Here is a 27,800-nt window from a genome sequence, read left to right on the forward strand (position 1 = left end):
GAGGGCACTTTAAACATGTATCCTGGTATAAGTCTCTCAGAAGCAGCTGTGATCTTGCATATATAAACATCCATGATGGAACATGTCACGGCAATGCGCTCGCCTTGGAAGCAAGATGACACGGAGCAACACAGTTTCGATCCCCGGGTCCGCGCTTAAAAACCTCTGGGTATTAAGTGAGTTATAAATAACAGATTAGAATTACAAAGGATCATCCAGCCCAGCATTCAGAGGATCTACACATGTCAATGCCTACTCCTCTAAAGTGAGGTCCTGGCCTTTAACATGCCCCATGAAAAGCATGCAAAATCAACATGAATGTTATGGCCTCATTACGACCCTGGCGGTAAGTAACGGCCATTACCGGCATGGCACAATTAACGTGTCCGTGCTGGCCAGAGACCGCTAAAAGTGGCAGATTACGACTTCTTGGGCACGAGCATTGCGCCAGTGTAATCACCGCCATGCCGCTAAAGGCAGTAAAACCCCACTTACCGACATTGCATGCCGTGCAAATAGCACCTCTGCCACCCTAGCCATCGACATTAGCGGTCACCGCTAATAGCGTTAACCGAAATTAACGGGAACCGCTATTAGCGGCGACTGTAAATAAGCGGATCCGGAAGTTGCGTCACCGCACAGGAACAGGAAAGAGCACAATCCATTGCCATCCTCTTCAACCAGTGGACACCTGACCCTCACAACCTCCACAAACCTTCTACACCACCCATTCCACATCACAATGCCAAAAGCTTTGAAAAAGACCGGAGATCGGCTGCGGCAGGAGCACTTTTCAAGGGAGGAGTTAAATATGTTGGCCGAAACCCTCCAAGAGCATGCCGATGTTGTCTTTTCCAGGGAGATGACCAGACCGGCGCTGATGAGAAAGAAGGCCATATGGGCCATGGTAGCCCAGAGGGTCAGTGCTGTCGGCACAACACCCCGCAATGCCAGACAATGCAGAAAACGTTGGGACGATCTACGTCTCCGCGTCAGGAGTATACTGGCGGCCAATAGGAATCTGGGCATGGCGACTGGCAGAGGAGCTGAGTTGCCCATCAAACTGCAGCCGTGGGAGGAGATATGTGCCGCAACCATAGGCACTGAGTGCATTGAGGGGGTCAGAGATATGGAGAGAGGAGCCCCGACATCAGGCGACGCAGATAGGTGCCTTAAGTCCAGCTATGCCAAACTCAACACAAAGATGTCTAACAGGGTGCACACGACACATTAGCACAAGACTGCCTACAGGCAGTGCTGACCTCCACCTTGTACACATGCATTATGCACCCCCTTTCTGTAGCCACCCACATGCATCCGTGCTTCTACCACCTAAGAGGGAGACAACCTGTATGTCACTGCCTCCAATGTGCACCATCTAGTAATCAAAATGAATGCAGCCACCACAATGCCTGCTCAATGTCGGTAGACCCATCACTAACCCTCTCCCTCCTTTGGTCCACCACAGGTTCTCATTCGGACAGTGCCGATGAAGACACAGGCACAACACCTGCCAAGAAGCCCAGGCCCAAAGAGCCACAACACCGTCCCTCCACCTCAGGTAGAAAAAGCAAACCCCCACAACAGCAAAAATCCCACAGCACATCACAGGCCACGCCACCGATGTGCAGCAAGTCAAGCACTACGGCACCACCGACTTCAACCATCCGCCCAGTGGTGTCCACTGAAGGCACTGGGTCCGCAGGAAGCAGCACCATCGGTGAGACTGCTGCCACCGCAGCTAGCTCAGACAACGAGGAAGGGGATGTAGATGTTGTCGTGGGTCCCCCCACTGGTCCCCTGCATTCCCCCTGCCTGTCCCCGTGCAGCCAGCATGACAATGGCATAAAGGGGCAATCTCCTAAAAACTCTTGGCCGGCCACTCCATGACCAGTAGCAGATGTGCAGGAGGGGAGCAGCATAATGGACACACCAGAACCATCAGCCACAGGCCACAAAACCCAGGAGTCAATGCAGGACATAATCACGCGGCAACAGCAACTAACATCCCTGTTGACACAGCATGTCGCAGAATGCGCCAGCGCAAGGGGGGAAATGCACGAATGTGCTGATACGGTAAAGGCTGCCATCGAGTCCACTTCTAAGGACATTTGTGCCGAACAAGCCGCGGTACGGCACGTACTTTCCGAGCTAGTCCAAACAATGAGGGATATGCGTCCATGTGAGCAGCCCAGTTCCTCCTCGGCTGCCAGTTCTACCCGAACCAGCCCCGTCCGCAGATCAGGCAGGAACCTGCAGCGTACAGACAGGGGTGCACCGGGTGCCGGGAGAGGGGGGTGCCAATAGACGCGGCCTCGTGTACAGATGCCACATGATGCACTTGAGCATAGTCATCTACACCATGTTATGGGGAGTTGAGGGGGGAGGGGGAAGTGGGTGTGTTAGGGAGTTGAGGTGGGAGGGGGGAGTGGTTGTGTTGGGGAGTTGAGGGGGGAGTGGGTGTGTTGGGGAGTTGACGGGGTAGAGGGGAGTGGGTGTGCTCACTTAGAATTACTATTTCAATACACTTTTTGGTTATGCACAAATCACATGTGTGGACATTGCTCATTGCGTACGTGTGTTTTATTGGTGAACAGTATACAGTGTGCATGTCCCAGACACACCCAGTGCCCAAAGTGCCATCTCCATGTGTCACCCCCCATCCATGTGTGCTAGAAGATTTTGTTGATCAGAGTATGACGCATCTCATGTCCCTCCTGTGCATCGCGTCCTCCCTGGGGTGCTGCCCCATCCCCACCCTCCTCATCTTCTTCGTCAGGTGGTTGCTGTTCTGCGTCAGGGGGCAGGGGCACATTCCGTCTGATGCACATATTGTGTAGCATCACACATGCCATGGCAATCTTTGCTGCCTTCTCATGGCGGTACAGGAGTGACCCACCAGATCTGCTGAGGCAGCGAAACTGTGCCTTCAAGAGGCCAACTGTCTGCTCAATCACCACACGGGTTCGTGTATGTGCACGATTATAGCCCTCCTCTTGCCTGTTCTGTGGGTTCCGGACTGGGGTAAGGAGCCACCGCTTCAAAGGATAGCCTGCATCACCTGCATGTGGGCAACAATGTATGTGTAAGTTAACTCATCATGTTTGACCTCATTAAGTGATACCATGTCATGCATTTGTTTCTTCATCTCAAGCCCATTTCCATGAATGAATGGAGTTACACGATGTGAGTGCTATGTGTGTTTTCCTCTTATGGACTGTTTTGCATGCCATCGACTACTGTGCGCTGGGGGGTCCAGTTCCTTGTGAGTGCACATGCACTGTGTTAGTCCACGACGGTTGTTTCTGTGATCTTGCAGATGTCCAGTAATTTGTATGCTTTCATCCTGGCAACGTTGATGTCAGCCTCATGATGCTCTCACTACGCACAACAAATGGTGTCATGCAATGTAGTTGGGCATCTGTATCAGTGTAGTGGTGTATTGATGTATTTGACCCTCATGTGACTCCTTTATACGCAGTGATGGGGGACTGGCCTTTCAGTTCATGGTGTTTTGTGGTGTGTATTGGCTATAGTCGTTGCTTGTAGCTGCATTTTGTTGAGGGGGAGGCGGTCTGATTTGATACAGTGCACATGCAGATGTCTGTGGGATGGTTGGGACACCGCTTCATTCGCATGTTAGGGCTGCTTATATCTTGCATTATGTGGTCAGGTGTCAGGTCCAGTCTGGGCTGCTTTTGGGGTATGAGCTTGCTCCATTCCCTCTGGCACTCGCAGCTAGGTGAAGTATACATCTCTCTCCCCCCCATCTCAGCCAGGTGAATTATGCATCTATGCCTCAATCACCTGCCCACATTACATTTCCATGAGCCTAACATGCGACTCACCGAGAAGCCAGGATGTCTAACCTGCATGTCGCTCCATGTAGCGTGGAATCGTGGAGTTCCGCAGGACCATTGAATCATGGGTTGATCCGGGGAATCGAGCACAACAATGTGTGATGATCTTGTTTGAGTCACATACCATTTGCACGTTGATTGAGTGGTATAGCTTACGGTTGCGGTACGCTACCTCCATGGCATGTGGGACACCAATTCCACATGGGTGCAGTCGATGGCGCCAATGCAACCAGGTATGCCGGCCAGTGAATGGAAACCCACTTTGGTGTTTGAGATCTCCTGGGCAGACCGTGGTAAGGAAATTGTCTGTTTGTCTGTGTGCTTGAGGAGGGCATCAGGCACTTGGTTCAGCGTACGTGAGGATAATGGTTATGAAATGCCATGCACTTGCCCCACTGTGTGTTGGTAGGTGCCTGTGGCCAGGAAGTGGAGCACAGACACTACCTTCAGTAGGGGTGGGATGGCAGTGTGTGTTTCAATTAGGCTGACTATGTCGTCGTATATCATTTCCACAATGGTGGTGATGGTGTCCCGGTCCATGGTGTACAGGGTGTAGATCTGGTCAGCGGTTAGGTTGAATGGACTGGCTCAGATGCGTGGAATAGGGGGCAGCCTGCGTGGTGGCACTGGCTGTGCTGGTGGGGCATGCTGGCCCTGCCTTGCCCTGCTTCTCCTCCTGCGTCTCCTCTGTGCTGCCTGTTGTTGTAATTCTTGTAGTTGTTGTTGTGGCACTTCCACCGGATCAGGTCCTGCAGCCCCAGCATTGCTAGTAGTGTTGGATTCATTGTGGAGTGTAACTGTGTGTGGGAAGGGGTGGGGTGTGCTCCTTTTGAGCTTGCCCAGTCTGTATTGACTCCACCTGTGCTGATTGTGTGCACCTGTTGTAGCTGGGAACACTGCACATGGCCATTTACGGTTTGTCCGTGATGGCGGTATTAGTGCCATGGTGGTAAGGTACTTTACGGCCTTCACAAAGGCGTTATTTCCATGTCTGCGTGACTCCTAATGTTCACAACTTAGCGCCATGGCGGTATATCCGGCATAGGAGCCACGTGTCCGCACCCTTGACGCTTTTAACCGCACCGTTGATTACGGTGCCGCTAATAGCGCTATCTCGGGTCATAATCGGCCCTAGTGGTAAGCGATGCCGGGAATCATTTACCGGCATCGTTTTTCACTTACCGCCACGGTCGTAATGAGGCCCTAAAACATACAGATTTCAGAAAAGCAATAATAAGAAGACACAAAACAAAACATATCAGAATACGAAGCACCCCATCTGATATTCACAATGTATTCCTCATTAAACACACACAAGCTCTTCGATACAATGTATAACTGCCAAGGTCAGGAAAATCTGTATTCCATAAAAAAATCTGAGTCCAAAACGACTCCTTATCATATAACCTTCATTTCGTTAAAGAGGGATAACAATGTTTATATGTAATCGCCAACATTTATAGACAGCTTAACAACAAACGTTCCAGCTTTTCAGTACTCTTGTTACCACAAAACCTACAAGCCTACACATTGTCTCAATACGATTCCTAGTCCCTTCAATATCTCGGGTGGAACGTAAATTAAAACAGAATTTAAGGAACTTCATTCTCCACACAGGGGAAGGACACCTCTGTATATATAACTGAGGGGCAGAGAGAGGCTTTATAATCTTCGATACAATTCAAAATAAAATGTACTTTCCCACAGTCTTGCTGTTCCAAATCCAGTACATGTCTTCCACAGCCACTTTTTACTTTGCGTGGCTCCAAGTCCAGTGACACTAGAGATCTATACAGGCACCAAACCATTAAGTTGCTCCTCCCAAATGTTTCTCGCTCTTGTCTGAGCTTTTCCAATGAAGATTTTGAAAGCACAGAGAGGTAGTTGGCTGTCATGGAGATATTGCAACAATTGATAACCTAACATGGAAGCACTTAATAAACAAAGAAAAATAGAAAGAACTCCTGTTCGGTAAACACCTGATGCTCAAATGAAATCCATCCCTAAATATTTTTAAAAAAACACTTCCTGAGTTGTTGGTTGTTTATTTCACAGAAGCTTAACCTCAAAGGGAAGCACTTACAAATATACTATTATGTAGCTCCACCCACATTTGCCCTGCTCTTTTCTGAGCTTGCTTAATGAAGAATTGAAAGATGGTTTTCTGTTGTGGATATATTGCAACAATTTCTCACTGAACATGGAAGCACTTACTAAGCAAAGAAACATAGAAAGAACTCCTGGTATGTGAATATCTGATGCTCAAATGCAATCCATCCCTAAATATTATAAAATACACTTCCAAAGTTGTTGTTTATTTCACAGAACACATAACGGTTCATAGAGGCTGGAACCTAATTTTGCAGGCCTAGCATGTTGCGCCAAATAAAGCCTTTCAAAAGATTCCAATCAGGCTCATAAGCAAGGGAGTAGATGTGTGTGTCATATAATAATGTCGGCAGCACCTTGACATATAATAGGTTACAACAGGGAGTACAGAAAACATCCCCAGTTTAGAAAATATGTGTTTCATCTGAGCGGCATAAATGCTGCATTTTCTTTTCGTACATTCAAGGTGTTTCATTTTATTTGACAGCTATAAATGGTGTAACCTAGGTACACATTCCTGTCCAATTGCTCAAGGTTCACGCCCATCACTTTCCATTTGAATGGACATTTCTTTCTCTTACTCCCACAGTCCAAAACCTTTGTTTTCTGACTGTTCATTTCTAAACCATGATCATCCATAAAGAGGCATTCAAAGAGTGCTGGAGGCCTGTGGGAGTCTGATCCATAATGACCAAATCATATACATATTGTAAGTAATGAAGTTTCAATTAACCTAACTTGGGGTGGGGGGGAAGCCACCCAGGCCAGCCAGATCCCGGGGCCAAGACACAACTTTGTCTAATATCACAGTGTTAAGTCACTAGCTCCAACACCCTGTTACTGTACAGCTGTAACTCCTGGTATGACTTAGATCGTGTCACCCTAAACGCAAATGCAGGGTGGCAGAGAGGAAATGGCGTGCTTCATGTTAATCCTCTGACAAACTGGCATGCCGCCTGCTCCAAAGGCTCTACCGGCTCTCCGTTCTCACCAAGAAGAGGGCCCTTATCTAAGCCCGCTTCTCTGCGGCATCTAATAATTCGGCCAAACTCTTTAAAATCTGCAAGGAGCTGGCAACCCTGCTGCAGTCTCTACCTCTCCTGTCCCCTCCCAGGCCCTCTGCACGGCACTGGCCTCTCACTTCATCTCTAAAACTCAGGACATCCTGTCCTCACTCTCCTCCTATCACCTCCCTCCCTCTATCCCCTGCTCTTCCTCTGGCCCTTCTGCAGCCCCCCTCCTCCGTCCTTCTCTGTCTTTCCCCTTTTCTCTGCTGACGAGGTTTCCAGACAAGTCCGATCTATGAAAGTCTCATCAAAACAGGTCACCCCTGTTCCTCCAAAATTGTCAAGGACCATATCGACTCCCTGGCTCCTGCCCTGGCTGACTTTTGCAACCACTCCTTCGCCTCTGGAGTATTCCCAATCCCCCTTAAGTACTCCCTTGTGCACCCTCTTCTTAAGAAACCCTCTTCCGACCCCTCCTGCTGGGCTAACTATCGCCCAATCTCCATCACTCCCTTCCTGGGAAAGCTCCTGGAGAAACTGGCCATCTCCCAGCTTAATCTCGATGCTGAATCTGTTGGTAGTCTTCATGACCATAAGTCTGGCTTCAGAGCTGCCAGAAGCACGGAAACTGCTCTCCTGAACATCCGTGAGGACCTGTTCTCGAACCTTGACTCCAACACTCAGTGTGTTCTCATTTTGCTCAATCTCTCTTCTGCCTTTGACACTGTCAACCATGCCATCCTGCTCAACCAACTCTGTGATAACCTGGGTATCACCGGTCAGGCTCTGGCGTGGCTGACCTCTTTCCTCTTCAATCGACCCTTGCAAGTCCAACAAGGGTCCTTCCTCTCTGACATCTTTTTCTCTACCTGTGGTGTCCCCCAGGGGTCTAACCTCTCTCCCTGGCTTTTCAACCAGTATCTGGCACTCCTTCCACACTGCATTGCCGCTCTCTGCCCCAACTTTCAGTGCTATGCAGATGATACTCATCTCATTTTCAGGCTACCCTCGGCCTCCTCGTCTACTTCCCTCATCGCTGACTGTCTGTCTGCTATCCAGGAATGGTGTGCCGCCAATGACCTCTGCCTTAATGCCAGTAAGACTGAGATTCTACTCATCGGCACACCCACTCCCTCCTTCTCTGCAGCTCTCTGGTCGGCCTCCCTTGGCCCTCTTCCTGCTCCTACCTGCAAGGCAAAAAACCTTGGGGTCATCTTCGACTCCACACTCTCCTTCTCTCCTCACATATCTGATGTCTCTAACAAGTCACACTACCAACTGCACCTCCTCAGAGGTATTCTTCCTTTCCTCTCCTCCCCCAGAAGCTCACTGTCTCCGAGCCCTGGTTCTCTCGAAACTGGACTACTGTAACAGCCTCTATCTAAATCTGCCTGCCTCTACACTACGCCCTCTGCAACTTATCCAGAACAGGACTGCGAGACTTGTCCTTGGCCTCAAGCCCAGGGACCGTATCTCTCCAGGACTGAAATCTCTACACTGGCTCCCAGTGGCTGCGAGGATTAAGTTCAAAATCCTCTGCTTTGTCCACAAGGCCTTCTGGGGCCTAGGGCCGAAATACCTTCAACTCTCTATTCCTAAATATCTTCCTTCTTGAGCTCTTCGCTCATCCGCCTCCAACTCCCTCAGGGTCAGCTGCTTCTCCAAGCAACGAGTCGGGGGTAGATCTCTCTCTGAGGCAGGGGCCTCCCTCTGGAACAGCCTTCCTGCCTCCCTGAAACTTGAGGAGAACCATCTTCGGTTCCGGAAGCACCTCAAACTCTTCCTCTTTGCTTCTGCTTTCTCTCCCCCTCTCCCCTGCTAAATCCTGAACTGAAACTGCACTGAATCTGCAACTGTGCCACTCTCACTGATCTCGGTCCTTGGCCCAGCCACTCTACACTTGCACTGCATCCCTGGCAACCCCAGCACTGTGGGACTGTCTCTGTATCCCTACAGCCACCTTCCCAGCACTTGTCTGCACTTACCTTGCACTTGCCACCAGCTGGCCCTATTATTTATCTATTATTCTACCCTGCACTGCATTTTCCCCCCTCCCTTTTCCCCATGCACTTTTCCACTTTCCCCTACCCATACACTTGGCCTATTAGGATCATTGTCTGTCTTCCCTCTGTTCCCCCCTCCCTGCCTCGTCGCGCCTTGAAACACTTGTGTATAGGCACGTTACAAATGCCATATCATATCATATCATAACCAACCATCGCCGAGCAGCCGAACCTGCACATTGGTATCATCATGAATGGCCATGAGCATCTCCAACAAAAAACGAAATGCCCCAGTTCTTTAATTTCTTCCAAATTGTGCCTCTTAACATCATATCAAAAGCAGACAAAGACAAAGCTTCTTTTCTGTTCTGTTCTTTTGATGTTCAGAGAAAGTCATTTATCTGTGTGCCGATCCCCTTTTGAAAACCAGATTGATTTATATCAAAACGATCGGCACACCGTGTCCAATCGTTCAGGGCTTCCAGCACAAACATTGTAAAAACATTGCTACTAGCATCAAGAACGGTGATAGGCCGCTAGTTGTTAGTCAATAGCCTGTCGCCGTTCTTGAAGATCTGTACTATAATGACAATTTTCTATGACTCAGGAATCCTTTTTCTATATAAGATGTCCTGAAACCGAATTTACAAAATAGTCAGCCCAGAGGACCTGATCAGCTTTCTTTAAAAAGTTGGGAATACCTTTGGCCCTTGCCTCTCTCCAGGCTTTGGCAACCTTAATAAAATGCTCAGTATGTCCTCTGTCCAGAACCAGGTCCCATTTCAGAGGAATACAACTTTTTCCTCCAACAGCGGAATACAGAGCACACATGTGCTTTATCCACACATCCACCGCAATAGGATTATCCTGCACATATTACTGCAGACCCAGGACATTGTTCAACAACTTCCCAAAATATCTGGTATCTTTGTACCTTGAAATCTGCAAATGCCTTCTCCCCTCTTGTTGGTATAGGTGCATCTTTTGGTGCTTCATCCAGTTCTTGAAGGCCTGTTTTAATTTTTTTGCCATAACCCAGTAATCTTCACCTGCAGTTCCCTTTCTTATTTCACGCAGGTTCCTTCGAAGCTCCCTTTTCTTCACTTGAATTGCTCCACCAACTACTCGATATCGACCCCTCTTACCAGTGAACCCCGAATACTTAATCCACTCCTCCAGAGTGCTAATTTCCCCCTTAATAAAGTGTGCCAAATTAGGGTCTTAAAATTGATCCTCCAATAAATCAGCTGCAGCAGACCCACACAAACCTTTTTATAGCACTGTTAAGTGTGAATATTGTTCTAGAAAACCACATCACATGGTTACCTGAATTGTTAACATATACATTAGTTGTGTAGGAAACATCTCTATCTATGGTTGGCAGTGGAAGACCGGATTAAATTCAAGATCGGCTGTCTGGTCTATAAATGCTTGTCTGGGTCAGCACCAGTCTACCTAAAAAATAAACTGAAATGGTATCGACCTACACAGGCCCTAAGGTCCGAGGACCAACTCCTTCTTGTCATCCCTAGGAAGAATTGTAGATCAAGAAGAGACTGCTGTTTTTCAGTGACTGGATCCAGACTATGGAATAGTCTTCCATTGAGTCTGAGAAAGGTTAATTCTTTGAAGAGCTTTAGAGCAGGTTTAAGCACACATTTTATTAAGTAAATAGGGTGATTTTGGCTTTCTGTCCAGTTTTGTCTGCCCAACCCTATTCTTTGGGCTGTTGTTTTTTGTTTTTTCCCTCTTAACTTCTTACCATCTGCGCCAGGACACGATTCAGTTCGTTGTGTGCGTGTTACAAATGTTTCAAAATTAAAAATTCACAATCTGCAAATGAAAAGAGCTGCCTAGCAAGAAATGATCACTACTAGCAGTCTTGTAAATATGGAAATCAGAGCAGATGTTTAACAGGGAATGTGAGGTAAAAATGTAATCCAAGGTGTAAGAGGCATTTGTAGATTTCCACCTTTTACCAAGAACCTTACCACATGCATACACCACATTTAAGCAGTGCAAACACCAATCCCTCAACAATTGCGGCCAATTAACCATATCACATCACTGAGATCTCTTCAAAGCCTTCTTCCTATAAGCCTGGGGCTCGAAATCCTCTCCACAGTAACAATTCAAGTCCCCAAGATGAGTTACATTCACACCACTTCCTGCCCACAACCATTTATGTAGAAACTGCTCCACACAAAAAATGAAATCATTTTCATATGGTATACGGTGGTTCCAATACAAGTTCACCAATTACACTTCTTTAATCCCTACCGGAATCTTATGGTTCAGTGTGAAAGAGATAGCAAGGCTGCCTGGGTGCCGGGCGCTCAAGGCAGATCAGTGTTCTAGACGCCCCAAATCTCTGTTAATGGCTGAAGGTAGACCCCCAAACCGCCTCTACACCAGACCATGTTTTGCTCTCAGTAAATACATGTATACCCATCAAGGAACCGAGCATCAAAAATCCAAAGTTCCTGAAAGTTGTTTACCTGGAACACTTTTAATAAAACCATATCGCCTCCAACCCTTAAAAAGAGTTTATAGGTCCTAATGTTCCAGAAAGCAATTTTAACCATGGATAGCTCGAATTGTATACCCCTTTCCATTTGCTCATTAACAAGACAACAAGTCAGCCACTGTCAATCCATTCAAACAGATCATAGCCCATCATTATTAGGGCTTCAGCTTCACTCAGCAGGAAATGTAAGAGATTTTGTTTTATTGGGGTAAATTCAGGATTTGGTGGTATTTTCTTGCAAAAAAATTGGCAGTAATTTGGCGGTAAATTAGTCTTGCATTTATATTGGGTTTGGTATCATACTATTTCAGTGACCATACCTTGTTAGCTTATATTGGTGGTAATTGTAGTGGTATCTTGTTTTATTTATACCAGTAGTATAGCGGTGAGCATGGTTTTCTTTTTATACTATAACCCCATCATAAAACAAACCTTTCCTTTCTATTAGAATACCTCCTTATGCACTTTATCAAAACCCAATGATTTTATTCAGAGCGCCACCTACAGTTTGTGGCTGGTATCACTGGCTTATGTACATCCAGTAATCTATGTGCCATAAGATATTACTGGCTTATTTACATCCAGTAATCTATGTATCAGGTCAGACACTTTTCCATTAGCAGCCAAGGAAGGAAGCATTCATCATACCGCACACAAACCTCAGCTTTGTAACTGTTTACTACTATCTTTCTCTGGTTTGTTATTTACTTGCATTGGTAAATTGTCAAATCCACTACTACGCTGATATGAGCCTCCCCATCTATACATCACTTATGTAAAATAATTCACAGATGCATGAATGACACAAAATCCCATTGATTTATATTAATACTTATTATATTGAATCTTGTTTACATGTCATCAAGTCTTACCATGGGTTAATTACAGCAACATCTGCAATACAAGAGAACAAATAAAACAAGCAGATATTTCTTTTTAAACATGGATTAATGTTCCCACATTCTGAAAATAATGTAAAATAAACCTGCAATTATTTTCTAACTTCCCTACACTGCAATACATCTTAGAGACACACACACATGGCATTTTTATCTGATCCTCACTTAGTACTTGTCTTACTATGGTCGGCCTTTCTTTGAAGTCCTCTGCACAACCTCGTTATGTTCGCAAATGCAGACCCAGTGTCAGCGCAACATGTTCTGTAATCTCGTGTGGGGAGCGCCAGTTTATCAGTGTCCCATAGCTAGCGCTCTACCCCTTTGAACTTTGTCACTCTTCTCAGCCCAGCCTGAACTCTGCTCTCCTCATCCCTTGCTACCAAGCAAACTCTGATCCATCACCTTATTGACGTGGTTTGTCTGCCTACATTTTCCACCAATCATAGTAAAAAAATGTGTGCTCTGTATCATCCCTCATTTTCAGAGCTATTAAAGTTTTCGGCCTCCCTGTTACTGTTTCATTCTGTTTCCTGCTGCCTGCATTCTTTCTGCTCTTCACAAGCAGAAGAAAACACCAATATGCATTTAAAAATGAATCTCAGCAGTGCCACCAAAACATGGATTTCACCTCATTTTGCATATAACACTGCATTTTAATGTTAGAAAAGTTAGAATTAGTATTTCATTAATGTTAAAAATATTAGTCATTTATATATTATAATGCAGTTTCCATACATGAAGTATCCCAAAAATAAATATGGTGCACTCCATTATTTGAGCCTTGCAGCACACTAAGCTTCTATGCGTGTTCTGAATATCTGCAGTTTCAAATTGGGCTTGGCTGTGTTGTAAATCCTGTACTTTGCATACTACCAATAATGCTATGTTATACTGCTAAAAAAAAAAATACTATGTTACATATTGGCAAAATGCTATTCTCTGCTGGCAATAAAAAAACATGTTATTATATTTTTGCAAAATGCTATACATGTCCTTACATACCCTCCTTTCCTGACAATTTTGGCTACCCAAATCCATAATTGGAGGAAACCCAAGTTGTTTTTTTACCTTAGAATGTATGCACATTGGGATATCTTTTATTTCCCATTGTTGCCAATATCATAAGTAACATCTTCATCTTTATAGACAAAATAATCAACCATCCTCCCATCACTAACACCACGACTGCTAAACCCACCATAGTGCGTTCCACCCAGGTTCCCCAGTTAAACACATCCACCTCCATTACATCTAGACTACTAACTGTAATGTTGTTCTTCCCCAGATTCATCTTGATAGTGTGCTTTTCGTTATGACTCAATACAAATTCTACATCCGGGTCTATCGGAAATGTATCTCTTTGAAAAAACTCAATTTTTTCCACTTGGCCTTCCCAAATATCATTTGCAATATGGAATACTGTTAGACCCTGTTACAATCGTTCGTCCTGCTCTCCCCGATACTAGTGCAAATCCAGCTCCCTCACACCGTCTCAGGCATTCCACGCACTTGGCACTCGGACACAAATAACCCACAAAGCCAGAAGTGGGGTTGTAAAAGTGCTGTAATGTTAACACACACACCAGGCTCTGGAGGGCTGCATCGACTCTGCCCCCTCCCAGGCCTGGCTCATACTTATGTACAATGCAAAGCTACATATTAATCTCCTCCCATTAGCCGTACGTATTCATAACAATAGTTCATTTCGCCGAAGAAAAGGCAATCAAGTACATTTCGTAACTTCAGATTGTCTTTGCAAGTCAGGCTCTTATCAACCTTGGGACTTGAGCCAGCAGCATCCGAACTGTGTACATTCTCGAAGGGAGGGCTGTTCATGCCCGTCTCTGCGAGGCCTGCGGCATTCCACAGCTAGCTGGGCTGGTTGTGCTCTGGTGGTTCTCTGCGACATCTGCTTTCATGGCTGTTAGATGTTTAGGCCAGTCCTTATGTCAAATCATTAGGCCAGTGTTCCTGCTTCAGATGTGATGTATCTCGAACCAAAAGAAAGTGCAGAATCAGAAATGTACCACGTAACATGTGCCCACTTTTTTTTCATCTCTTCTTATTTTATCTATCAATCACTAACGAAAACCCTTGCACTATTCTACATAAGCACATTGTAATAAAACTATTCTTACTCAATAAAGAAGCAGAAAAATAACAAAAAACATTACCAAACTAAGACAGCTTATTTATGTCTTTACTCATCTAAAGCCCTTCACTGTACTGTATTGCATAAACACTGCCACCTATTAACCTCAGCCATAATCTACAGTGCATCTAAAACAAACATAACTACATGTCCCGCCCTTTCCAGCTCTGAGCATCCCTGTCACTCTCACATTCAGCAACACCACATACATGTGCCTGTCATGTTTGTTTGCACTGTCCAAGTCAAACTCTCCCTTACTTTCCAATAGATAGTAACCCTCTAGTACCTCCCATTCCCTAGGTGCACCCGCAGTCAGTGTCAGCAGCCACTTGTCAGTGCTTGTCATATTTTTCCCAAGTAGCATCTTCCATGGTGAATACCTGGTCGCTGAAAACTCTCTCAGCAGTCCATGGAGAACAAATGACAGCCAGTCTTGCCACTGTGTGTCTTTCTCATCCATCTGTTTGAACTGCTCCTTCTTGGGCACCTCTTTCTGTTTGTTCTTCCATTGAGCCACACAAATGTCCATGTGCTCCTGCCACTCATCTTTTGCTGTGGGCCCCCAGGCCCTCTCTGTCGGGCACTGAAATGCATTGTCTTGCCCTTTCTCTGCATTGAGAAGCTTAATCATTAGTTCATCCTCTGCTTTCCAAATACCCAGGAGGCGCTCACATTTCCTTTGATCCTGCTTCTTGCTCTTCTGTAAGATAATCTCCACCACTTCAAGCTGTGGCCCCTCCATCAAATGACACTCCTTATCTTCTATGGATGCCATTAGCTCTGGCTGTGGATCATTGTCAGGTGCCACGGGCCACTCTCGCTCAGATGCAGTTACCATCTTTCTTCCCAGATGCAGCACCACTGATTGTGCTTCACCATGCTTTGCTCTTTCCCCCCCAAACACTATTAAGTGACGCTGACACTGACCACCAACTTCATATGTGGGCCTGTCAATGTGCTTCTCTGGTGCACATGCCCTGAAAGCGTCTTGTTGTGATTTGACATTCTCTGGCATGTATTCGCTTGACACTACACCTTTCACTATCATCTTGTTCAATTCCTTGTCTAAGGTGCACACTGCACAGTCACCTGTCCTTCTGAAATTCAGTTTATTTATTGCCCCTTTGTCTGGACATGCCTTCCCCCATTTTGTCAGGACCCCGTTTGCCAAATAAGTGATTGCATCTCTCTCTTCCAAAATGTCCTCCCTCCGGTATCTTCCCCCACTTCCTTCCCTTTCTCGGAAATACATAGAGCCATCCCCACAGCGTTGTGCGTCATCCACCCCAACCCCCAAAGGCACTGGTGCTGGCACCTCACATTCCTGCCCCTCTTTGTGTCCTCTCTCCTCCCCCTCCTTTACTAACACTGTTTTTTTCATTTTCAGCCATGCGTCATCAGCTGCATTCAGAATGTCTGCCCACCCCTTGGCGGATCTTAACCTTTCCTCCACATTCCCTTCAACCGCCCTCCTTATCTCTACTAGCAGCTGCCATCTTGTGCCGATCATGAACTTTTGTGTAAGCATTACTTCAAAATCTGAGCGTCTCTGATCACTCTGTACCTTTTCTTGTGATTCAGCACTTCCTCCCTTGTCCATTCCCTTCACCACCCTTTGTAACTGATGTTCGTGGGCAGCCCCAAACTCCTTCTTCCTTTGTACCGACTGGGGGATCACATCCCAATTGTGCAACATGCTCTTCAGCCTTTCCAGCACAGCCCTTGCCCCCGACTTATATGACAGATCTTCACCCGCCTCTTGCCTTGTCAGTGGACCGGCATCTGCCATGTTGCCACTGAAACTGTATTCTGTAATCTGTATTCTTTAATCTCTTTTATTCCTCTTTTATTACTCTTTTTATTCCTCTTTTACTCAACCTTCAGACAGACCTCCCACTCTGTGCCCTCTACAGCATCGACCCTACACCCACTCTCCACGCCCCGGTGCTCTGACTGTATTACAGGTGCCTAAGAATGCTCTGCCCTATCTTTGTATTATTCCTAGAGTCCCTGAAGACTCCAAATTCCCCAAATTCCACTACCGCAACATGCAACAGGGTCCGCGAAAATGTTTTCACTTACCCGTTGTATTGCTGTTATCTCTGTGCACTTGATGAACAGAAGAGCTCCCGGGTTTCGGCACCATATGTTACAATCGTTCGTCCTGCTCTCCCCGATACTAGTGCAAATCCAGCTCCCTCACACCGTCTGAGGCATTCCACGCACTTGGCACTCGGACACAAATAACCCACAAAGCCAGAAGTGGGGTTGTAAAAGTGCTGTAATGTTAACACACACACCAGGCTCTGGAGGGCTGCATCGACTCTGCCCCCTCCCAGGCCTGGCTCATACTTATGTACAATGCAAAGCTACATATTAATCTCCTCCCATTAGCCGTACGTATTCATAACAATAGTTCATTTCGCCGAAGAAAAGGCAATCAAGTACATTTCGTAACTTCAGATTGTCTTTGCAAGTCAGGCTCTTATCAACCTTGGGACTTGAGCCAGCAGCATCCGAACTGTGTACATTCTCGAAGGGAGGGCTGTTCATGCCCGTCTCTGCGAGGCCTGCGGCATTCCACAGCTAGCTGGGCTGGTTGTGCTCTGGTGGTTCTCTGCGACATCTGCTTTCATGGCTGTTAGATGTTTAGGCCAGTCCTTATGTCAAATCATTAGGCCAGTGTTCCTGCTTCAGATGTGATGTATCTCGAACCAAAAGAAAGTGCAGAATCAGAAATGTACCAAGTAACAGACCCCCAACCGAGACAATTGTATCTTTTGGAACCTGCAAGTAGAATATATTATATTTCAATTGCTTGACAACAAACGTTCCGTGATTTAAATGTGTAACAGTCTAATTCTTCATAGAGGTGCTGACCAACCATTTATTTTTAACCAGTTTGGCTTGTGCTAACTCCTCACCACCCAAATTGCTAATGACCACATCACATCCTCATGATACACCTGGGTGAGATTTTAAACTACAGATAGCATCTGTAGCATCAGGAACAAATGGTTTACCTGGACACATGTAATTTTGTTCTTTAAACCTTATACCTGTTTCCAGATTTGGAATCAAGTAAATCTCAGGCTCCCATGACTGAAATGCCACCACCTCTGGAGTTTTCATTTTTATGTATTTCCATTCTTGCCAAAATCCCATGTTATGTACCCACTTAGTTTGGTAAATAAGTTCAGGTGCTATATATGGGATGCACAGCAAGAACCCGATTTCCATTCTTTCTAAATTCACATATAATGGCATTGCACTGCCCATTTCAAATGCAACTTTCACCTGTATTATTTCTATTTCCCTTTTTGTGATCCTCTACATCATCAGATGAACAATATCTTGCAAAACAAATAAAATGGTATATGTCCTTGAATCAGTTGTTAAATTGCAGTTTGGACCTCCCTCATGTAATTTGTCAACAATCTATCAAGAGGATTTATTACATTCATGATCTCCCTCAATATTCGGTCATGCTTAATTATTACTTTTGTGCTATGTTGTAGAATTTCAGCCTGTTCATTTAGTAATACCACAGTCTCATTAACAAATTTCACTTGTTCATCCAATCCACCCCTAATTCCATCCAAGGCCTTTTGGATCATTTCCAGATCGTAACACAATTGTTGTACTTTAGCACTCAATGTCCCTACTGAAATGGCCTTAGCTGTTGACATCGTAGAACATATTACAGCTCCAATAACAGACATTACCAAAGAGACCACAAGTATTACTGCCCCTCTCTTTCCCCTCCTTTTCTTTATATCCGCTGTATTCACAAATGTCTTTTCTAATTGCATTACCATATCTCTTATTGTTTGCTTAGCGTCCTCTTTTCTCAATTCTAGCCAATCTTTAGTCTGGTCGTTCACAATCCCAGTTTTGTTAATAAATCTTTCGATCAAATTATCAGCGTTCATGGGTATGTAGATATTCTGGAAAATCATTCTTCTATTACCCATAATAAACCCAGGCGCTTCCTGCACTGCAATGCCAGATGCTGGTCCGGGCTCAATGACAACCTGTGCTACTATGGTTTTAAGATGCCCTGTAACGATAAGAATCATCATCCATGTTGCTGGTGCCATCATCAGTGTCATCCGTCCTGCAGACTTGGTCCTCGCCCCCGCCCGGGGCATTTTTGGAATTTTCTCCCGCAGAATCCTGGACTCTGTCATCTCTCGTGTCCTCCGGTTCTGCGACCTCCGACCCCAATCAAAGATCAATTAATGTGTCTAAATGAAATAGAAAAGAGACAGATTAAGTATATAGCACAATACCAATTTTACCCTTTCTACCACACAAAAAGAAGATGTAGTCCAAAACATTCCGATTGAGTCTTCTGATACCTGCAACTAAACACATGTTAAACAGAAAACAACAATATACATATGACATCATCATACATCAAAACAATTTTCATGTAAAATATTTCAGCATGGTACCACAGTAATTCAGCCTGATACAGCACCTTCTATCAATTGTTATCACTGCACCTTTCTCAAATGTAGTATTTTCATCTTTATTTATCTCCACAATAAACATTGTATCTATATATATTTTTTTTGTATGGCATGGGACACTATGAAAACAGCCACTGTGTCTTTCTTTTCATGTATTCAAGCCACTTAAACTGTCCCTACTTGCTCAAGCCTCCTGATTTCATGTTTGGGGTGACAGGGCTTGATTTGGTTAACATGAACAAAGTGTTCTGTCGCAAGAAATTTTGAATTTTTATGTCTACCTTTTCCAAAATGAAATTTATATACCTGATCCCCTACATTATACTCTTTCACAGACATCTTTTTATCATAATATGACTTTGCACTGTCAGCAGCCCTCGCCAAATTTCGCTGCACAAGTGCAAATGCATGTTGTAAATGGTTCCTCAGTTCTTCCACATATTCGTGAACTGTAGATGCACTCACAAGTGTTTGCTCATGTGTCCTGTATAATAAATGTTGTGGCAGTACCATTTTCCTTCCTGTTAATACCTCATGAGGACTGATACCTGTCGCTTTGGCAGGATTCGATCTGATAGCCATCAATACCAGAGGTAATTGTAAATCCCAACTAGCACCTGCCTCCTCTACAAACTTCTTTAATATCTCCACAACAGACCTGTTGCAATGTACAACATTCCCAGAAGCGGGGGGCCGGTACGCAATATGCAGTTTCCTTTTCACCCCCAATATCTGCCACACCTTACTTATTAAGGTGCTTGTGAAATGACTTCCTCTGTCTGACTCTATTCTTTGTGGTAACCCAATTCTTGAAAATATATTATTTACCAGTAATGTAGCTGCTGTTTGCGCACTACAATCTGGTGCAGGAATACACTCTACCCATTTTGACATCAAACAAACCACAGTCAAAAGATAATGGTTCCCCCTACGTCACCTTTTTATAGGCCCTAAATAGTCAATTTGAAAATCTGACCATGGAAGGGTTAAGCCTCTTTTCATCAATGGAGCTCTATGCATTGGTGAAACGGGTTTACATTGGGCACATACCAGTCACCCCTTAGTGTATAATTCCACATCTTGGGCAGTAAGCATAATCGTTCAGTATTTCTAAGGTCTTTTGTGAACCTCTGTGTCCTGCAGTTATTGCATCATGTGCATGGTGTAGCATCAGCCCTCTGAATGAAAGGGGTACCACCCACTGTATCTGTCCTGTTATGGATTCTCAGATCATAAGTCCATCCTGTAGTCTAATCCACTTTTTATTCTTTAATAACACCCTCAACTCTTCTTTTCCTGTACAATCATTTCCAGTTAAAGGATTTTGTTCGGGGTCTATCAAATGATTATAATAGATCCCCAATATTGGATCATCTTTTTGCGCCTTAATGAAATCTTGATCTGGTGTATCATAACCCCATTGGACTACTGGTTGTTCTACCTCTTTTGGAGCTTTAGAGCGTGTAATTGCATCTATTTGTATTTCACCAATTAAGTGTTCAATGGGTAACAACTCTCCCATAACAGCCCCGATCTTGGCTAAGTGATCTGCTTTATAATTTCCCTCCTTATCTTCTCCTGGAGTTTTCAAATGCCCACAAATTTTCCTCCAGTATACTGTTAAATAATTCTCTGACACTAATGTGTCTATAGCCTGTATCGTTTTTCCATGCTTGAAGGGCTTTTCATTATATGTGATCATGCCTTTTGCTTTCCAGCCAGGCACATATTCTACAAAGCTATTTCGTGCATAATCAAAATCAGTCACCAGAACAATTTCACTGAATTTGTTATCAACTGCATTAGTAATTGCTTTATAAATGGCTGCTAATTCTGCTACCTGCTACTCCTAGCCCCAATTCCCATCCCTATACCAGGAATATCTTTTGTTATTGTTATTTTTATTGTTATTTTGCATTTATATAGCGCTTTATATACCATTGGTATGGTCTGAAGGCATTGGTAGGTTGAACGCCCTTGGGAACCGAAGTTCGGGTCAGTAGAGAGAGTAGAGAGAGTCCAAAGGTGCGTGTGCGCACCAGGTATGTGTGCAGCTGGTGCGGAATTCGTGTGGTAGCTGCTTCTTAGCAGTAGGTGTGGCGGTTGAGAGATCAGGAGTATGTGTTCGCTCTGGCAGGATTTATCCAGACCGAGTGTGGCTGCGTTAGGCCTGAGGAGAACGCCTGGCTGGGGGTGTGAACCTAGCAGTGTTTACTTAGAGTGATGGGGAGTGAGCGGGAGATGTTGATATGAGAACAGTTATACCAAATGGTGTCATAGTATCTCTGTGTTCTAGTTGAGTGGTGGTGTAAAGAAGAGAGTAAGCGTGGGGTGTGGTATGATATATGCTCTATCAAATGATCGCTGCATTCCAAAGCATATTATGTACGTCACGCAATTCTATGCGATCAGGTCCGTTCTATGCATTTTTATTAATTTCAGGTGATCAAGATTGCCCTACACACTCTTGTCTGCTCGACACACTCATGCACTCTAGTCATAGTCCGCCTTTCGTGCTCTAGTCTGTCCCTCATTCTCGAGTGTGTCCCATGCATGCACTCATGTATTCCATACGCGTGCGCTCCTGTCTTCCCCGCGCATGCACTAAGTCTACCCCGCGCATGTACTCCAGTCTGCCTATGCACTTAACCGCTCTGTATACTCATCCGCTCTGTATACTCATCCATTCTGTACACTCATCCGCTCTGTACCTCATCCGCTCTGTACGCTCATTCGATCTACACGCTCATCGGTCTACACACTCATCCGGTCCACGTACTCATCCGCTCAACATACTACTCGTCCGCTCTACGTACTTCTCATCCGCTCTACGTACTACTCATCCGCTCTACGTACTCATCCGTTCAACACACTCATCCACTCTACACACTCATCTGCTCCACCCACTTATCCGTTCCACACACTCATCTGTTCTACGAATGTATCTGCTCCACACACTCACCCGCTCCACACACTCATCGGCACCACACACTCATCCGCTCTACACACTCATCCGCTCCATACACTCATCCTTTCCACGGACTCATCCTTTCCATACGTTCATCCGCTCCACCTACTCATCTGCTCCACAACCTCGTCCGCTCTACGTACTCGTCCACTCTACGTACTCATCCGTTCCACACATTCATCCGCTCTATGTGCGCTCTACATTCTCATCCGTTGTACGTACTCGTCCGTTCCACACACTCGTCCACACTACGTATTTATCCACTCCACACACTCATCTGCTTCACACACTCATCTGCTCCACACACTCATCCGCTCTCCACACTCATCCGCCCTCCCGTCTCATCCGCTCTCCTCACTCATCCACTCTGTACACTCCAAACTCAGCCACTCTCCACACTCAGCCGCTCTCCACACTCAGCCGCTCTCCACACTCAGCAGCTCCCCACACTCAGCCACTCCCCACACTCACCCACTCTCCACACTCAGCTACTCTCCATACTCAGTCACTCCACACACTCATCCGCTCTCCACAGTCATCCGCTCTACACATTCATCCGCTCTCCGCACTCATCCGCTCTCGACATTCATCAGCTCTCTACACTCATCCGTTCTCCACAGTCATCCGCTCTCCACACTCATCCACTCTCCACACTCATCGGCTCCCTACACTCATCCGTTCCCCCACTCAGCCGCTCTCCACACGCAGCCACTCTCCACACACAGCTGCTTCCCACAGTCACCGACTCTGTTCGCTCTTACACGTTCATCTGGTCTGAATGTTCATCCGGTCTGTACGTTCGTCCGTTCAGTATAGTCATCTGATCTATGCCCTCCTGCGTTCTATTGGCTTTTCTGTATTTACGTACTCATCAACTTTACACGTACTCATCAACTCTACACGCTCGTCCGCTCTACACACCCAACCACTCTACACACTCATTGACTTTAGTATGTTCATCTATTCTATACACTCATCCGATCTCCATACTCATTAGATCTTTCTAGTCGTCTGTTCTTCCACTCATGCACTCTTCCACTGCATTCATCTGTTCTATACGCTTCATCCATTCTAACTATTTCATCCATGTCATTCACTACGTTCCCTCCTTATTCATTATGTCCATTTCATCAGTTTAGATCTCCTTACTTTCCCAATGATTTATTCATATTATTCACTTCACTGTATTGATCTACATTACTCGTTTATTTCAGTTTGTCTTTCTAGTTTACATTCAAGTTTATTAGCTGTCAATTTCTTGCATCGGGTAGTTTGTTGGGTCTGTGTCATTGTGATGCTGTTAGTTTGGAAAACCGGTTGGTTTTAGGGGAAGAGCCAGGTTTTCACATTTCAACCAGACATTTCCTATTCCTGATACCAACTGTTTACTGCTGTCATTTTCAACGTGAAAAGCACATCCATCGACATCTACAGTTGGTAAATTCTTGCATGTCTTTTCATCAAAAGCTTTGTGTGGTGATTGTTCAAACTCTTGCAAACTAGATTCTACCTCTACTTCATCTGATGCACATTCCGCTGCACAGTCATGTAAATCTGCTAATCCTTGAGCAACTGGCCTCTTTTTATTCTGGCTATACCTCACTTCTACAGGAAAACCTTGCAATGCCAATGTCCATGAAGTCATTCTGGACTGTGCTAAGTTGCCTGACCTAATTCTTTTACTCTGTAAAAACTGCAATGGTTGATGATTTGTCTCAATGATTACCTTTTCCCCTTGAACAATGGGGTAAAAATATTGCAATGCCCACACAGTTGTCAGAAGAGCCTTTTCACATTCACTGAATTTAATCTCAACCTGAAAATGCCTTGCATAAGCAATGATTTTGTGGTTCAAATCATGCTTTTGAGATAACACTGCTGACATACAATGTTCAGTAAAACCTATTTCTATAAAGAAGTCTCTATTTTTTATGGGATACGCTAAACATGGCGCCTTTATGAGACATTACTTCAATTGAGCAACTGCCTCAGATTGCTCCTTTTCCCATGTCCAGGGTGTATTCAGCTTCAATAGTTTAGTCAATGGTTGAGTAATTTCAGCATAATTTTCAATACATTTTCTGTTATATCCCATCATTCCTAATAAGCTTTTTAAACCTTTCACATTACTAGGATCTTTCAATTTCTATATGGCCTCCACTTTTTTCTTTTGTGTATTTAGCCCATGTTCAGTTACCTAATGGCCTAGGAAATTCACCTTTTTCTTGCACCATTGGGCTTTCTGTAAAGATACCTTAGCACCCGCCTTTTGCAATTGGTCAAGTAGATGTCTAATTTCATCAAAATGGCTTTTCAAGTTTTCATTTTTTATCAGGACATCATCCACATAAATGATAGTTCCTCTTTCTGCTGCATCTGGCATAGCCTTTCTCAAAAATATGCCAAATATGCTCCCACTATTGTCATACGCGAATAGTGTTCTAGCCTATGCCTATTGTGTTTTAGCAAATGAAAATGAAAATAAATTCTGAATATCCTCTGCCAGTGGCACACACCAATATCCAGATGTAAGATCTAATGTGGTAAATACCTTTGACCCATGCACTTGAGCAATGCGTTGATCAATGAATGGCAGTGGCCATCTAGACACTGACACCCTTTTATTTAAGTCTGCACACGAACGCCATTGACCATTTTGCTTTAACACACCCAAAATAGGAGTGTTGGAGGTTCTATGAATGGGCCTGATAATTCCCCTAGAATCCAAGTTTTTAATTATCTCTGCCAATGACTCTAAACATGCCAGTGGCAATCGATATTCGCGCACAAATACTGGATTTCTACCACACCCCTCTGGTAATGTGGCAACATGTAAATTAGTTAAGCCATAATCATATGCATCTTTGTCAAAAACGTCTTTAAATTCCATAAATATTTTTCTCAATTCATTCTTATCCTCCTCACTATCACATGCATCTGCTAACAGAATCTGCTCCTCTACCATTTTTGAAAATTCTGGAAAATCCTCCAGTGGAGGAACCTCTGTGCTTTCTTCCAACTGTGTTGCTGTATCGCTCTGTAAAGTTTCTGCTTTTAAATGTTTTGGCATATCAGCTTCCATTTCAATGTGCTGATTTTCTGTTTCATTTTCATTTAAGTCAAATACTATACAATTCTCTTGGTGACAGCACACTGTCTCATTAGAATCATAAGGGTACACAGATTGAATTTTAAGGATCCCTTTGGGTTGAGAATCCAGATACTCTGGCAGCACACCCTGTGCATCTACATATCTCTCAGGAATATTTCCAATCACCAGGTTATTGAAATCTGCAGTATAATGTGATTTTTGTATGGCCATTTCTAACAAAAAATTATCTTCTAAATGAAAATCCTGACATCCTTTATTATTCACCATCATTTTGATGGACCCTTCCCGAACATCTACCAATGGGATATATTCATAATCCAGGCCTTGCTGTTTCATGGATTCATTAAAGCACACAAATGCATCAGAGTCTTTCATTTGCTGTCCATTCTTGCACTTTAGTGTTACAGCAACCTACTTGGTGAATGCAGGAATAGTAATATCCTTCTTCACCTGTAATTCAATTGCATATGGTTCCGATTTTGCACAATGATACACCTTTCTCTTGTCTTCAAATTTGGGTGCAGGCCCACCTAGCCGGTACCATATTTTTTGGTTAAGGAAATCTAACACCATACACATTCTGTGCATTATATCATTACCCATGTAAAAATCATTTTGTGTTCCACTCACTATTCGCACATTGTGGTAGATGGTTTTTTGTCCAATATTAATTTTTAGCATGCACCTTCCTGCAATTCGCTTTTCAAAATCTAGATTGTCCAAGCCAGATACATATCGGTTTTTAATTCTAAATTTTGGGATCTCCTCCCTTTCCATTATTCTCTGCAGTAGTTTCTCATTAATAAATTTCCTTTCCTGTTCAAGTACCAAAGTGGCTTTTATCATTTTAGAATGGTCATTTATACCAATGTGAATCCATGGCTGCTTATCTTCCATATGTATTTCAGTAAGGGTGGTGATGTGTTTTTCTGTGTCTGCTTTAGAAATAGTGTTCTGTTTGCTTTTCTTCTCTTTTAAATAGAAGCACAATGTGTGTTCGTCTATTTCAGTTTGCCATTTCTTCCTGGGATCCAAATAAATCTGCACATATTGTTTTTCTTTTTCACTTTGCATTTTGTCCTGCCCATCAAGATGACACTAGGCACACAGCTATTCTGTAAATACACCTCCACTGCATCATTTGATTTGGCAACAGTATGACATTCCTTTATACTGCTGCTTTGTGATTTTAATTTCTTAGGTCTTAATGGTTTTTTGGTTAAAAACCACAGCACTCCATTTACCCCATCTGTGAGAGGAGACAAACTTTTCAGGCAATCTGTTCCCTTCAGGAATGGAATTTCACAAATAGATGTGATCAATACTTCCTGTTTCATTCTGTGTTTTCCTATGTTTATGTCAACTTCAGTAACACCCACGATAGGCACCTCCTTACAGTTAAAGTTATGTACTGGGCCTTCACTCTGCCTCACTGTGATCTTATTCTGTGGAGATCTCCCTTCAGTGATACTTTTTACCAATTCTTTGGACATAATTGTGGCCTGTGTGCTTGTGTCAATCATTGCAAATGTATTGCATTTCTCTTCCACAGTATTGGGAGCAAAATTTTGTCTTCAACTTCCTCTAACACACACAAAAAGTGCAAATTCTTACTGATTTCAGGATTCACTTTTCTCAGACCCTTCTCACTTTTGGCTAAGCACATTGGTAAATTAAAGGACATTTTTCACTCCTTTCTGTCCATTTCCGTTTGAGAAACCATACTCATTTCCCCATATTCAGAGGTCCTTTGGAGTGTGGCCACTGTTTGCCCTTCCATCCGGGGATCATCAGAGTTCACACTACAATCCTCAAAATGAATGTGCGTAGAAACATCACCTGATAAGGGCATTTGTGGGTATTTGGCATTGTCCCAATCTTTTTAACTTCCTCAAAAGTCTGTGGCTCAAAGAACTCTTCAGGTGACTGATCTCCACCGTCCTTTTGAGTCCTGCCTGTATTTTATTATCGTCTTGATCATCTATGGAGAGTGTTCTAACATCCCCACGTACTCCCTGATCAATTGTATTACCCATGCATGAGTTGTCTTTCTTAAATCTGTCTCTTTGTTCTTTTGGAATTTCATGTTTTCCTTTTTCATTTGTGCAGATTTCCAACGTTTGATTTACCTCCAGGTTAAACCAACTTCTTTTTTAGGTGTATTTGCAATCTCTATCACATGTTCATTTGCCGGTATTTTCATTTTTAAATCATTAAGCATCTCAGAGTCATTATGCAAAACCAGATTAGGGTAATCTGTCTTTTTAGCATTGCAGGTATCATGAAGATTTAGTCACTTATTATCGGAAGCCACCTGGTCACTACTATGGCCTTCTGCCCCCTCCTTTGATGACTGTTTTTGGACCATACATAGCTTTCCTATTTGTACAGCCAACATTTTCACTTGGGCCTCAAGACATTGGAATCTTTCCATCTCTCTAGAATCTTCTCTATGCGGCCTATGTCGATATTGCTTGTTTTCCCCCTGGTTGAATCTATTCTGATATCTCTCAGGAGTGTGATTCCTACTGGGGTTGTTTCAGAACTCTTATTTCATGTGGGGCGGGGATCGTGGTGTACCTATCCTTTGGTTATAGTCCCCTGGTGGCAGTGATTGATTGTATTGAGATGGGGCATAATTCATACTCTGCCTCATGTCCTGTCTCTCATTTTGTGAGTATTGTCCAC

Source organism: Ambystoma mexicanum, chromosome 7q (assembly GCF_040938575.1).
Source record: "Ambystoma mexicanum isolate Mex_15411 chromosome 7q, UKY_AmexF1_1, whole genome shotgun sequence".
Taxonomy (NCBI): domain Eukaryota; kingdom Metazoa; phylum Chordata; class Amphibia; order Caudata; family Ambystomatidae; genus Ambystoma; species Ambystoma mexicanum.